The sequence below is a fragment of the Rhinoraja longicauda genome, chromosome 27, assembly GCF_053455715.1.
Source record: "Rhinoraja longicauda isolate Sanriku21f chromosome 27, sRhiLon1.1, whole genome shotgun sequence".
In the NCBI taxonomy this organism is placed as follows: Eukaryota; Metazoa; Chordata; class Chondrichthyes; order Rajiformes; family Arhynchobatidae; genus Rhinoraja; species Rhinoraja longicauda.
Genome location: NC_135979.1, coordinates 19,414,627 through 19,430,396, shown reverse-complemented (window position 1 = coordinate 19,430,396; position 15,770 = coordinate 19,414,627). Strand labels below are relative to the sequence as shown.

At 44.7% G+C, this 15,770-nt stretch overlaps 1 protein-coding gene across 16 annotated transcripts in view; it reads left to right on the top strand.

Moving 5' to 3' along the window:
- LOC144606790 (disks large-associated protein 2-like) overlaps positions 1-15,770 on the top strand; it is a 583,035-nt gene that overhangs the window by 128,675 nt on the left and 438,590 nt on the right. For 9 of the 16 annotated variants that reach the window (XM_078423155.1, XM_078423154.1, XM_078423151.1 and 6 more), the window contains one exon: positions 1,957-2,060. The exons of the other annotated variants lie outside the window; for them this stretch is intronic. The gene's annotated coding sequence lies outside the window, so the exon portion shown is untranslated. The remainder of the gene's footprint in view (positions 1-1,956; positions 2,061-15,770) is intronic. 16 annotated transcript variants of the gene reach the window in all.

Below are 15,770 nucleotides of genomic sequence, written 5' to 3'. Positions count from 1 at the left end.
CTCCTGACGAGGAAGTCAAGGATCAGTTGAATCTGGAGGAACAGACACTCAGTTCCCGACGGGTCTCGACCCGAAACATCATCTATTCCTTTTCTCCAAAGATGCTGCCTGACAGCTGAGTTACTCCAGCTTTTTGTGTCTATCTTCGGTTTAAACCAGCATCTGCAGTTCCTTCCCACACACCCTGAAGTTTGATCATGAGTTTGGAAGGGATTATGGTGTTGAACATCAAGTTGTAGTCAATGAAGAACAGCTTGATGTACATGTTCCTATTGTCCAGTTGGTCCAGTGCCAGTGAGGTTGCGGTGAGATTGTGGCTGTAGTTGAATGGAAGTGGCTACAGGTGATTAGTGAGGCAGGAATTAACTTGCATTATAACCCACCCATCAGAGAACCCTCACAGTGGGCCTGAGTGCCACTGGTCGGTAGTCATTGAGGAATGTCACTTTGCACATGTGGGGCACTCGTTATTCGGATGTCCTTTTAAAGTGGGTGCGGACCTCAGACTGTGATCACTAAATGGTGAAGATGTCCACAAAATGCTCCAGCCAGTTGGCCCGCGCTGGCTTTAAGAACGTGGCCAGCGTCGGCCGGCTGTGAAGGATCTTCTGACGTCAGCTCGAAGACAGTGATCACAGTGCAACCAGGGACTGTCAGTACTTGTGAAGGTATATTGTTGTTCTCCTTATCAAAGCGGGCATAAAAAGCATTGAGCTCATCAGCGAGTGATTGTTGGGGTCGGTTGAGCTACTCGATTTCAACTTGTGAAAAGTGATGGCATGCAAGCACTGCCCCCATTGCTGAGTGTCTGTCTGAGCCTTCAGTTTGGTCTACAAGTTTCTCTTTGTGTTCTCAATGGCTTTGTATGACTCTGGATTGCCTGACATGAAGACCACAGATCTGGTCCTCAGTGGAGTGCGGATCTCCTGGTTCATCCAAGGTGTCCGAACAGAGAACATTCAGATGGTCTTGAGCAAAATACAAAGTGCTGGAGGAGTTCAGTGGGCCAGGCAGCATTTGTGGAGGAAAGTGGACAGTCGGCGTTTTGAGTTGGGACTGTTCTTCAGACAAAAGTTTCTTGCGTCTCCTCTCAGATGTTAGGAATATCTCTACATGTTTATTTATGACATTCGCAACAACCATGGTGTATTCATACAGGTCTGTTGTCATGTCCATGAAAATCACCGAGTCGACCAAGTTTAAGCTGTTGCAAAGTCGCTCCTCGGCCTCCCCGTCCTGCTGTGTACAATCCTGAATGCTGCAGCCACGCTCCTCATTCACGGTCTATACGCAGGAAGATGGAGTACAGACAGTTGGTCCTATTTTCCAAATGTAGTCAAGGGTTGGAATGACTGCCATCTCTGATAATAGAGTAGCAGTAGTCGAGAGTGTTTGATCCTCTGGTGCTGCAGGGAACATGCTGGTAATAGTTTGCATGAGAGAAGGGAATTGGACGCGAGTCAAGAAATCACTTCAGTGGAGTCACAAAGAACGCAGGTGCTGGAATCTTGAGCAAAACAGGGTGCTGGATTAATTCAGCGGGTCAGATAGCATCAATGGAGGGACTCTCCTTCAGACAACCTGAAGAATGGTCCCGACTTGAAACGGCACCTTTCCATTCCCCCCACAGATGCTGCCTGACCTGTTGAGTTACTCCAGCACTTTGTGTTAAAATTACCTCAGTGAATCATTTTGTTCTGCTTTAATGTTGAATACGAAATAGCCGAAGGAGAAATATGACAAGAAAAAACTTCATTTGGTAAAGTTGTCAAAATAAATTAGAAAAATCAAAAATGGGGTTGTATAATAGGATTGATAAGGGAAGGCGAGCGAGGATTATTCTGTAAAATGAGTGCTGCACTGTATACTATTCTGGGTAAGTGGCAATGCAATTCAGAATACACTGACGCACTTATCGCTAAGAGGCAGTAATTTGTGAATTAAAATATTTTGCAGATCTATTGAATTGCACTCGCACAGAATGACTTCTGCCTCGGGCACTTTGCCATGCTTCAGATAGTGCACCATTGACATGCATGGGGCACTGTTTCCACAGCCAGGTTAGTTAATATTGTGCTGATTAATACCTGACAAAGTACTGATTGAAATAAATGAAAGCTATGAAGTTCCTTTGCTGCTGAGATGTTGGAATTGTCAGACTAGTCACAGCAACTGGTCATGATTTGCCAAGTGGTTCAAAGGGTGAGATTGCAGAGTTTTGCTTAGGGAGGCAGGAACAAAACAATTCTAAAACTTCTTCAGAAGATTAATTATGTGAGAGAACATTGGTCATGGCCTACTGGGGCTGAAAGGGCCAAGTTTTCTCCACAATTTCTTGGCTTGTAATTATGAAATGAATTCTTTTTGGCAACTTTCATAAATGCACAAGGCATTTCTGCTGCTTAGATCCTAGTCTTAACAGAACCACGTTAAAATGGTGGAGTAGGTTTGGGGAAATTGATTACAACAAAGGTCAGCACAGACGGGAAGTCCAAGCTGCACCAGGTATTGCAGTTGTCAGGAATATTTGTGCAGAGGTTACACAGCAACTATCATCTGGAAATAGACAGAAAAAGCTGGGGTAACTCATCGGGTCAGACAGCATCTCCGTAGAACAGGATTAGGTTGAGACCCTTCTTCAGACTGAGGGATCTGCTTCCACTTCTGATGCCTGAATGATTAATTCTGGTTATCTTGGACCTCTTGACCCTGGAGATATATGGCATAGCTTGTCAGGCCATGTCCGAGAGCAAACCCCAACCATTTGTGCAACTGATGACTCAGAAGCATGGTCTCAGAAGCAGACCCCCAATGTAATTTGAACCTGAACTTCATTGCTATGCTTCTTGGGTATCTGCCAAATGGTTTATGCCACGATATTGGCAGATCTGTGTACTTTTTGGAAATAATTACCTACCACCAAGGTAGGAACTCAGCGGGACAAACATGAGTGGATGGAAAAGAGAGTAGATGTTTCGGGTTGAAACCCTGCATCAGACCTGGAATGATGATGATTATTTTCCACCCACCGGTGCTGTTCTTCCTGCTGACCAATGTCCTCCATCAGACTGAATGTTACTCTAGATTCCAGTGTCTGCAGTTTCTTGTGTCTCCGTCATTACCACCAGCTTGATTCAGGCAACAGATTCTTTCTTTAATATTCTTTGGCAACTATACTGTGTGTCTTGCTATATTTCCAGATGAGCTTCCTGGCTGTGTTTTGGAGCACCCCTTAGAAAATAGGTGCAGGAGTAGGCCATTCGGCCCTTCGAGCCAACACCGCCATTCAATATGATCATGGCTGATCATCCAAAATCAGTTCCCCGTTCTGGCTTTTTCCTCGTATCCCTTGATTCCCTTAGCCCTAATAGCTAAATCTAACTCTCTTGAGAACTCTGTACCCCATGGTAAGTGAAGGGCAGCTTCCCGCTGTGTTTTCCTTTCTTTATGTATTAGGTTGAGAAATCTTCTCACTGAGCAGGAGCTGCTGCATGCTTATTGTTTCGTGAATGGCGGTTTAATGCGGATCCAACCCACCCCGCCTCAGAGAAAGTAAAGCTTTCAAATCCAGCCAGCAAATTCATTGTTGGATTAACAATCTTTCGCACGCTGAGCTCCAGGACATTCTGGGTTTCCTCCACAATTAATCCTGATCTATTGACAGGTAAAATGTGTTGAGAAAATCCAGGAGAATATTGTCCAATGGATATTTGTTGTATGACTTTTTTTCGCCGACTCTGCACCTCCATTGGGGTCGTGCCAAAAAAGGCAAGGATGAGGTATGCGAATATAGATGAAAATGAAAACAGAACTACAGGTAATGGAAGATAAACACCAAATATAGACACAGAGTGCTGGAGGAACTCAGCAGGTCGGGCAACATCTCTGGAGAAAAAGGATGGGTGACGTTTCAGGTCAGGACCCTGCATCAACGTCACCCTTCCATGTTCTCCAGAGATGCTGCCTGACCCGCTGTGTTACTCCAGCACTTTGTGTCTATCTTCAGTCTAAGCCACCAGCGACCAGCAGTTCTTCCTTTCTATATACAGGTAATGGAACTCTGAAATAGAAACAAAATGTTGGAAACATTCAGCAGGGCAGACAGCATCATCAGAAAGAGAAGCAGTTAATGTTTCATTCAAAGAGCATTCCCAAAATTAATCTGATGATAGGTCTTCGACCTGAAAAGCCAACTCTGATTCTCTTTCTGCAGATGCTGCCCGACCTGCTGAGTGCTTCCAGCATTTTCTCTTTCGCTTGCGAGTGCAGGCTCATTTATTATTCCCTTTATGCCAGATTTATATCGCATTGATGTGACATCTCGCCATTTCCAAAACAAAATTATAAACTTATAAAAGAAAATTCGGTAAACTTGTGCCCCTGCGGATTGCATTTGTTATGCTCAGTACATTCCACGAGCAGAAGACAGATAATTAAAATCTATCTGAAAATGTCTTAAATCATCAAAAATTCAGGCAGGCGCTGTGTGTTTGGAAACCAGTACGGTGTGAACGTAGTCGAGAAGTTGATTTTAATTAGCTGTCACCAAGACAGAATCAACACTTTGGTCCAAAGCTTACTTTATTCACTACCCAATGCTTTTTGGGTCAAAATGCAGGTCAGTCGAGGAGGCTTGGATTCATCTGGCTGATGGAGAAAATATTTTGCATTTTATGGTACGAAATGAAAGGGCACATCACTTGAAAGGGAAGGAGTTAACAAGTTCTGGGACCTACAGGAAAGGTGGGCTTTCAGCAAACTGTGCACGTGCCAGCTTTTTGAAAGGATTGTCCAATTAGTCTCACTCCTCTGAGCTTTCACCACAGCCATGTTTCCCTTTCAAACAGATGCACAATTCCTTTATAAAGTTCCCATTTAATCTGCAAAGCAGATCCTCGCAACTCGCTGGGTTGTTCTCGTCTTCACCCTCCCCCCAACATCTGATTCATAAGGGGCACAGCGGTAGAGTTGCTGCCTTGCAGCGCTGGAGGCCCGGGTTCGATCCCGCCTACGGGTGCTGTCTGTATGGAGTTTGTACGTTCTCCCCGTGACGTTGTGGGGTTTCTTTAAGATCTTCGGATTTCTCCCGCACTCCAAAGACGTACAGGTTTGTAGGTTTATTTTGCTCGGTACAAGCAAAGTAAAGCAAAGTAAAGTGTCCCTAGTGTTTGGTCCAAACACGTAGGATAGTGTTAATGTGTGGGGATCGCTGGTTGGTGCAGACTCGTTTGGCCAAAGGCCTGTTTCCACGCTGTATCTCTAAACTAAGCTAAGCTATTTGCCCTGAAATTTGAGTCATGGCATTTGATCATTTTTGCCAGTTAAAACCATTTCTCTTTATCTACTTTATCCAAGATCTTCATAACTTTGAACACCTCTGTTGAATTTATTATTCATCTTATCAGCTCCAATGGGGAATAATGCCCACTCAAGCAGTCTGCCCACATAACTGAAGTTCCTCATCCTTGCTTTCCGTTTTACTTGTATATCAGTTACTGAAAGTAAGCAGGCAGTGAAGAAAGCCAATGGCATGTTGGCCTTCATTGCAAGAGGATTTGAGTTTAGGAGCAAGGGGGTCCTACTGCAGTTGTACAGGGCCCTGGTGAGACCGCACCTGGAGTATTGTGTGCAATTTTGGTCTCCTAATTTGAGGTAGGTCATTATTGCTATTGAGGGAGTGCAGCGTAGGTTCACCAGGTTAATTCCCGAGATGGCGGGACTCACGTATGATGAAGGAATGAGTGGACTGGGCTTGTATTGGCTGGAATTTAGAAGGATGAGAGGGTATCTTATAGAAACATATAAAATTCTTAGCGAATTGGACAGGGTAGATGCAGGAAAAATGTTCCTGATGTTGGGGGAGTCCAGAACCAGGGGTCACAGTTTAAGAATAATGGGTAGTTCATTTAGGACTGAGATGAAGAAAATCTTTTTCACCCAGACAGTTGTGAATCTGTGGAATTCTCTGCCACAGAATGCAGTGGAGGCCAATTCACTGGATGTTTTCAAGAGAGAGTTAGATGTAGCTCTTCGGGCCAAGGGAATCAAGGGGTATGGGGAGAAAGCAGGAACGGGGTACTGATTTTAGATGATCAGCCATGATCATATTGAATGGCGGTGCTGGCTTGAAGGGCCTACTCCTGCACCTATTTTCTATGTTTCTATATTTTCAATACTGACTCCATGCTCTCTTCATGGAATACAGTGTTCCCTCATGACTGTAGGGGCATCGGGTTGCTAAGGGCTCCAGAGATGTGCTGGGTGGCACAGTGACGCAGCGGTAAAGTTGCCACCTCACAGCGCCAGGGACCTGGGTTCGATCCTGACCATGGATCCTGTCTGTGCGGAGTTTTCACATTCTCCTAGGGAACACATGGGTTTTCTCCGGGTGTTTCAGATTCCTCCAACATCCTAAATATGTGCAGGTTTGTAGTTTAATTGGCTTGGGTAAAATTGTAAATTGTCCCTAGTATGTAGCATAATGCTAGTGTACGGGGTGATGGCTGGTGGGCGAGGATTCGGTGGGCCGAAGGGCCTGTTTCCATGCTGTAACTCTAAAATCTAAAGCATAGGATAGAGCTAGTGTTGGTCAATGGTTGGGGTGGACTTGGTGGGCCACTTCCATGCTCTCTCTCTAAACTAGGTAAAAGACTGCATTCACCCTATTTATTCCTGTCATGCTTTTTATGCACCTCTATAAAATCACCCCTCGACCTCCTACGCTGCAAGGAATAAAGTCCTAGCCTGCTCAACCTCTCCCTACAGCTTGGGCCCTGGATCCTTGGCTACATCACTCTTTGCAGCCTAATGACATCCTTTCTTTAGCATGATTATGAAAATTGAACACAATACTCCAAATGTGGCCTCACCAACATGTTGTACAGCTGTAACATAACATCTCAACTTCTACACTCAATGCCTTGACTGATGGGGAATGTACTGAAAACCTTCTTGACTATCCTATCTCTACCTGTGATTCCACTCTCCTCTGCTCATCCCTCTACTCTACAATCTCTACAATGCCCCCCCCTCCCCACCTCCCGGCCCCTAAATGTGGAAATGAATTACATTAGTTACGATAAGCAAAGCGGCCATGGGCTGAATGTTTGCTTTTCATACTGTAATTTATTTTATTTTTGCCTAGAAATACTGCTGGGAATTATATTTGTTTCCCCACTGCGTGCAATAAAAAGATATGAAATACTGTCACATTTTGTTGCCATTGCCCTTGTGCTTTTATTATGAAGTTTAATTGAACTGGTTTTCTTTCTTGTGCGCTTATTAAAGTACTTCATTTAATTCTGTTGGCAAAGGAATGAAGTTGTAAACTCTGTGCAAAGTACAATGCTCCAGTATTTCACACCTATAGGTATTACATCTCTCTATCTATATACTAAAACACTCGTTTGTTTGTTTGTTTGTTTGTTTGTTCCTGAACTACAGCCAAAACGGTACATGGTAGCGTGACAATTTTAGGCCCACCTTACTCACCGTCGTCCCTTTGGTGCTAATGGAAGAAGTTTCATTGAAATCGGTGTTATATTTTTTAAGTTATGCACAATTTAAAGTTTAAATCTGTCTCCGAGAGAGGGAGGGGGGAGAGAGGGAGGGAGGGGGGAGAGAGGGAGGGGGAGAGAGGGAGGGAGGGAGGGAGGGGGATGGAGGGAGGAGGGAGGATAAGGGGAGTTTAGGGGAGGGAGGAGGGAGAGAGAGGGAGGGGTGGAGGAGAGAGGGAGAGGGGAGGGGAGGGGGGAGAGAGGGAGGGGGGAGAGAGGGAGGGGGAGGGGGGGAGAGAGGGAGGGGGAGGGGGAGAGAGGGAGGGAGGAGGGAGGATAAGGGGAGTTTAGGGGAGGGAAGAGGGAGGGAGGGGTGGAGGGTGGAGGAGAGGGGAGGGGGGGTGGGGAGGGGAGGGGGGAGTGGGGGAGAGAGGGAGAGAGAAGGGGGGAGGAGGGTGCTGCACCAATGCAGGAGAGGTTTGGGCCCAATGGGTCCACTTTGTCTAGGAGAACAAAATATAGAACAGTACAGCACAGGAACAGACTGTTCGGCTCACAATATCTGTGCCAAACATAAAGCCGAGACCAACTTTTATTTGTCCGCACATAAATTATATCCCTCCATTACCTACATATGTGCCTATCTAAAAGTCCATTAAATGCCACTATTATATCTGTTTTACCACTAACCACAGCAACTTCCAGGCACTTACCCATCACCCACTGTGTGTGTAAAAACAAAACCCGCTCCGCACATCTTTTTTCACCTTTAAACTATGCCCTTCGGTATCTTCTACTTCCATCCTTGTTGTCCATCCTATCATTGTTCGGAAAACAAATTGAAAATCATAATGAAACTGCAGATGCTGGAAACTTGAAATAAAGATATGAAGTGCTGGATGTACTCAGCAGATTGGGCAGCGTCTGTGGAGAGCAAATTAGAGTTTCATCAGAACTGGTACGGTGAGAAAACGTGTGTTTCAATTTGCTGAGCGTGGAAGGGCTGGGAGGAACGAAAACAATGCCTGTGATCAAGGTGGGAATCAAGATTGTGCATAGAATGCATTGCTTTCAGAGCCATAAGGTCATTTAGAGAGAGAAAAAGATAACTGAGAATGCTGAACAAATCTGAAGAAGGGTCTCAACCCGAAACGTCACCCATTCCTTCTCTCCTGAGATGGTGCCTGACCCGCTGAGTTACTCCAGCATTTTGTGTCTACCATGCTGAACACATCGGTTGTTGGAATTCTGAAACACAAGAGACGGGATGGCACAGTGGCACAGCTTTAGAGTTGCTGCCCTCCAGCTCCAGTGACCCGGGTTTGATCCTGACGATGGGTGCTGTCTGTATGGAGTTTGTACCTTCTTCCTGTGACAACACGGGCTTTCTCCGGGAGCTCTGGTTTCCCCCCACATGCTAAAGTCGTGCAGGTTTGTAGGTTAATTGGATTCGGTAACATTGTAAATTGTCCCTAGTGTGTGTAGGATAGTGTTGGTGTGCGGGGATCGCTGGTCAGCACGGACTCAGTGGGCCGAATAGCCTGTTTCCGCGTTGTATCCTTAAAGTTTAAAGGAATGCTGGAGATAGCCAGCGGATTTGGCAAAATCTGTGGAGCGGGAAAAGCTGAGTTGATGTTGCAGGTGAAATATTTTGCTTATGAATTGGCCAGTCCTGACCCAAACTAGAAAGACTGATCACATGAATTGTTGAATTTAACACTGAATCCAAAGCGTTGCAAATGCCCAGATTGAGAATGAGATGGAGACACCAGGAACTGCAGATGCTGGAATCTCGAGCAAAACATTTGCGGAGGGAATGGACAGTCTGAAGAAGGGTGCTGAGCCAAAAGGTCCATAGCCGACAAAGATACTGCCTGACCCGTTGAGTCCCTCCAACACTTTTATGTTTTGCCTGAAGATGAGGTGCTGTTCCTTGAACTGAGCTCGAGCTTTGTTGGAAGAATGTCAGAGGAAAAGAGAGAGAGAGAGAGGGCAGAGTGGGAGTGGGATGGAGAGGTAAGATAACAGGATGACCTTGACAAATTGAATGGAGGTGTTGACCCAAGTCTTGTTTGGTTTCTCCAAAGTAGATGGGGCCATATTCAATGCAGTACACTAAATTAGTAGAAATACAAGTAAATTGCTGCACTGTAGGAAGGGACATACGGTTCCTGCCAAGTGGGAAAGAGTAAAAGGCCAGGTATTAACTCTTGTGCGAATACATGGGAAAGTGCTGTCAGAAGTCAAGTCAAGTCAAGTCAATTTATTTGTATAGCACATTTAAAAACAACCCACGTTGACCAAAGTGCTGCACATCTGACCAGGAAAAAAAAGAAACATACAGTGGCAGGCAGCCAAACACAACGGCGCGGCCATCTTGAACAAAATGTTAATTCAATCACCCACAGAAGGGGAGTGGTTACCCTAGACAGAAGTGAGAGGTAGGAATTGTAAGGGGTTGGAGGCACCATTTCAGTATTGAAGAAGTATCCTGACCTGAAATGTCTGTCCCCTCCCTCCACAGATGCTGCCTGTCCCGCTCAGTTCCTCCAGCACTTTGCTTCCAGTAGCTAGGGAATTGTCCCTTGAGAATGCTGTCGTGATCCCTGATTCTGAACAGTTGAGTGCGTGTTACTTTTCTCTCCATTTAATTGAATATCTCAATTTATGCTGTTAAGCCTTCAGAAATAATCTGAAAGTCATTTCTGTCATTTTGTGACTAATCAACTTGATTTCATTTTCTATCGCAGTCGTCTTTGTTACCAACATTTAACTCCCTGAAGTTTAAATCATTCATATTTTGGAAACTTTCTCGAGCTAAGGAGAATTCAGATTACTGCTAAAATATGGATTTGATGGTTACTCTTTATGTTCTCCAGCAACTTCTCCACTGCCTTCGGCGATTTATAAATATTTCATTTAACTTATTTTAATTGCTTTCTTCATCTGTACCAGTTAGCTGGTTCCCTCTACACTCCCAGCAAACTATCTTCACATTCCTTATGGATGAAAATTGATAAAAAAGATGCCCATTATTCTTACCAGATTGAGAAAATATGTCTTTATAGTGTTTTTATTTTCCGAATAGAAAATATTAAACCAATTTTTTTTTAAACTGGTTTACTCCCACCCGCTGATGCATCAAATATTCTTCACTACAGGAGAAGTGTTGATAGAGATTTGCTTTCTAAGCACAGTTTGGTTATTTTGAACCTCATATTTCTGTCACTTTTCATCCAAATCCTATAGTAGGTTCTTCTCCATTCCATGATCCTTTGATATTCAACGTCATGCACAGTCAAATGTCCAGTCAAAACACTAAAAAAGTGTGATGGAGTAACGTTGTAAATGTAAAAAATATGATCACAAATTAAGATCTCTCCATGAAGTAAAAATAGAAATTATTTAATTCAACTGCATTTGTGGTTTGGTCAGTTGCTGTTTTATATTCTACCTATTTTGCACTAGGTTTGCCTTTCCAAAGTTGTCCCGGACACTATAGCCCGTGGGCAGCTGTTGAGAGGGAGTCATAGAGTCATACAGCACAGTACCTATCTATACAGATCCCATTTATTACCAAATGGTCTATAGGTAGGGTTGCCAACTGGCCCGCATTAGCCGGGACATCCCGTATTTTGGGCTAAATTGGTTTGTCCCATACGGGACCGTCCTTGCCCCGTATTAGGCCCGGACAGCGCTGTAGGCCCGGACACTATAGCCCAGGGGCCGCTGTAGTCCCGGACAGTGTAGGCCCGGACAGCGCTGTAGGCCCGGACACTATAGCCCAGGGGCCGCTGTAGTCCCGGACAGTGTAGGCCCGGACAGCGCTGTAGGCCCGGACACTATAGCCCAGGAGCCGCTGTAGTCCCGGACAGTGTAGGCCCGGACAGCGCTGTAGGCCCGGACAGCGTTGTAGGCCCGGACACTATAGCCCAGGGGCCGCTGTAGTCCCGGACAGTGTAGGCCCGGACAGCGCTGTAGGCCCGGACAGCGCTATAGGCCCAGACAGAGTTGTAGGCCCGGACACTATAGCCTAGGGGCCGCTGTAGTCCCGGGCAGTGTAGGCCCGGGCGCTGCCTAATGGAGGTTGTGTAGCAACCCGCCTCCCGGCTCGGGCAGCTGCCAATGATGGAGAAGGAGCACATGGCCGCTGGCTAGGTGATGTCACGTGGGGCGCGGGGCGGTGATGTTGCCCTTTGTCCCTTATTTGGGAGTGAGGAGGTTGGCAACCCTGTCGGTAGGTGACTGTGGATTGGCGATAAGTACCATTCTAGATAATTTTAGAGAGAGATATAGCATGGAAACGGAGCCTTCGACCCACCGAGGCTACACTGTCCAACAATCACCCCGTACACTAGCACTATCCTACACGCTAGGAACAATTTACAATTTACAGAAGCCAATTGTACTACAAACCTGTACGTCTTTGGGGCGGGGTTGGATACTGGAGAAAACCCATGCGGTCGGTCACAGGGAGAACGTACAGACTCCGTACAGACAACACCCGGAGTCAGGATTGAACCCGGGTCTCTGACACTGTAAGGCAGGAACTCTACTGCTGTGCCACTGTGCCGGCCCTAATGCATCTTAAAAGTTGTGCGAGTTTCTGTCTCTATCATCTTCCCAGGCAGTGTGTTCTAGATTACAACCGCTTACCGGGTGAAAAATGATTTATGAAAAATGATTTATGAAGTTGGGTATCTCAAATGTCTAAATCAATAGGTTAAAAATTATTATTTTTTAAAATTAGGGGAGCTGGTTCTCTATACTACCGCGTACCATCACAAAAGAAGCATTGGACTGGAATAATGGATTGTTGCACAGTCAAATTAACAGATGTAGATGAGTCAATTGATCTGATTTTTTAAATTTGATTCAGATATTTTTTAAAAGGTCATTGTAGTCTGAGAGCCAGGAACAAATAGCTGGGAAAGAATAACCAGCTGCATAAACACAAGCAAGATTTAAATTAAAGCATCATCTCACCCTTTGAGGATTACTGGCCTGCATTAAACAAATGTTTTTCTTGTTAAACGTGGAATTACCTCAAACTCAAATCAGATTAAATGATTAGCAGAATCAATTGGATCCTGAAAATGACTGAATGTCTGGAAACGTTGAAATGTCTTTTGTTCTTTCTTTCCCTGTTAAGCATCTGGCAATAGGACCAATCGAATCAGAGTCATCGGGCTACACCACACAGAAACTGGCCCTTTGGTCCACCTTGCCGATGCTGACCTAAGTGGCATATTGCGCTGGTCCCATTTGCCTGAATTTGGAATACAATACTTGGTTTTCCCTGTGTAACTAAACTGACAGTAAGTCAGCCAGGCATTAGGTTTTTTGGTGGACGTCAGAATAATTCCTAAAACGTGTCAGAGCTGATTTATGTGTTATCTATATACTAAAACCTTCGTTTGTTATCTTGTTTGTGACTGAACTTCTGTTGTGCGAGTTTTCATCGAGACATGTATTATTCTTATTAATACAGTTAGTTTGTAGACCCTCAGTGACTGGAGAGCACGTTAATTTCTTTTTTTGAACCAAGTTGTTCCGACACTGTGCTTTGGCCATTTTTCTGGCTAATATAGAATAGGAACTGTAGTTGTCCGTGAAGAAGCTAACGAGAATGTTGCCTTGGTTCCTCTTTGCTGCTTTATTCCCAGAGGATATTGAATATCTGAAAATCTGAGTAAAGACATTTTATCATCGTGCAAGTGCTGTGATAGATCAAAATAACCGAGCTCCTGTGGATTAAAAGCTGTCAACTGAATGCCAAAACTATTCCATTATCCTGAAATCATTTTGAGTTCATCTTCAATACTCTGTTCTATTAACTCTATCAGGTAGTTCAATGTTTTTTTTAATGTATTACGGCATTGAGCGATATATGGCATCAAGCATTAGATCATTGATTTTGGTAACAACGTCCATAGTTTCCTTGGAGCAAAGCATGAAATAAAGGGTTTGAGTCTAGTTTATTGTCACATGCACTGAGGTACAGTGAAAAGCTTTTGTTGCATGCTAACCAGTCAGCGGAAAGACAACACATGATTACAATCGAGCCGTCCACAGTGTACAGATACATGATAAAGGAAATAACGTGAATAACGCCAAGTGCAAGATAAAGCCTGTAAGGTCTGATCAAAGTTAGTCTGAGGGTCTCCAAAGACGTAGATAGTAGTTTGGGACTGCTCTCTAGATGTTGGTAGGATTCTGTTACCTGATAACAGCTGGGAAGAAACTGTTGCCGAAGCTGGTGGTGTACGGTTTCACACTTTATGCCTTTTGCCCGATGGGAGAGGGGAGAAGAGGGGGTGGCCAGGGTGCGACTCGTCCTTGATTATGTCAGTGGCCTTGCTGAGGTGACATGAGGTGTAAATGGAATCAATGGAAGGCAGGTTGGTTTGTGTGATGGTCTGGGCTGCGCCCACAATTGTCTGCAATTTTTTGCGGTCTTGGGTGGAGCAGTTCCCACACCAGGCTGTGATGCATCCCGATAAAATGCTTTCTGTAGAAGTTGGGGTGAGAGTTGTTGGGGAAATGCCAAACTTATTAAGCCTCCTAAGGAAGTTAGGTGTGCTTTCTTGGCCATTGCCTCAATCTGGGTGGCCCAGGATAAGGTGTTGGTGATATATACTCCGTTGGAACTTGAAGCTTTCAACCATCTCTACTTTGACGCTGTCAATGCAAACCAGGGTATGTGTACTGGTTCGCTTCCTGAAGTCGATCACTATCTCATTGGAAAGCAGGCAAGTAACACAGCACCAGAGACCCGAGTTCAATCCTGACTACGGACGCTGTCTTTATGAAGTTTATGCGTTCTCCCTGTGATCGTGTGGGTTTTCTCCGGGTGCTTCCGGTTTCCTCCCACACTCCAAAGGATTTCAAGATTAGTTGGCTTTGGTAAAAATAGTGAAACTGTCCCTAGTGTGTACGATAGTGGCGGTGTGTGGGAATCGCTGGTCACCGCAGTCTCGGCAGGCTGAAGGCCCTGTTTCTGTGCTGTATCTCTAAACTAAACTAAACCATATGCCACGGGAACAGAATTAGGCCTTCTGAGTCTACTATGCCATTCAATCATGGCTGATCTATTTTTCCCTCTTGAACCCTGACAGTTGACAGCACTGATTTGTGCCGTTTTTCTTCATGTTAGGAGTTTAAAATGGGTGCACTTAAGATTATCCTGCATTCCGCTGACAAAACGCTGCACACTCTGACACCAATTTTATGATATAACTATGATATTTCTGTACTTCAGGACATTTTCTGTATGTGCTGCTTCAATGGAATTGATGATAGGCTTTAGTGATAAACAATAGAATGCCATGCAAATGTATGGGTTTGTAATGCTGGCAGATAAGAACAGCCATTTAAGTGGAATCGATTAAATGTCAACATTTTTATTCTTTCTTTTCCCACAGTAAGATCGGTAGTATTAATAGCCTATTACTCACTCTTGGGTCTGAGTTGGACTCAGCAGATGCTAAAAGTGCAGATGCAATGGCCATTTGCAATCTATTTAATTGGTTAAAAAGTGAAAAATCGTTACTAGCAATGGCATCACCAAACAGGGTTTGCATTTGTGATGTTGCCTGATAAATAAATTTTACCAAGTCACCAGTCGACAAGATTCCACATGGTAGGCTGCTCTGGAAGATTAGATTGCATGGGATCCAAGCAGAGATAGCTGAATGGATAGCAAATTGGCTCCATGGAAGGAAGCAGAGGGTGATGGTGGAAGGATGCTTCTCAGACTAGAGGCCTGTGACGAGTGATGTGCCTCAGGGTTCAGTGCTGGAACTGTTACTGTTTGTCATCTACATCAATGATTTGGATGAGAACAGACAGGGCAAGATGAGCAAGTTTGCTGATGATACAAAAGTGGGTGGATTTGCAGATAGTGAAGATGGTTGTGAAAGATTGCAGCAGGATCTTGATCGATTGACCAGGTTGGCTGAGGAATGTTTGAAAGAATTTAATAAAGAGAAATGTGAGTTGCATTTTGGGATGTCTAGCAAGGGCAGGACCTACATAGTAAATGGTAGGCCTCTGGGGAGTGTTGTAGAGCAAAGGGATCTAGGGGTGCAGGTGCATGGTTCCTTGAAGGTCGAGTCGCAGGTAGATACGGTGGTCAAAGAGGCTTTTGCACATTGACCTTCATCAGTCAGAGTATTGAGTAAAGAAGTTGGGAGGTCACGTTGCAGTTGTATAAGATGTTGGTGAGACCGCATTTGCATTCAGTTCTGTGCACCATGTTATAGGAAAGATATT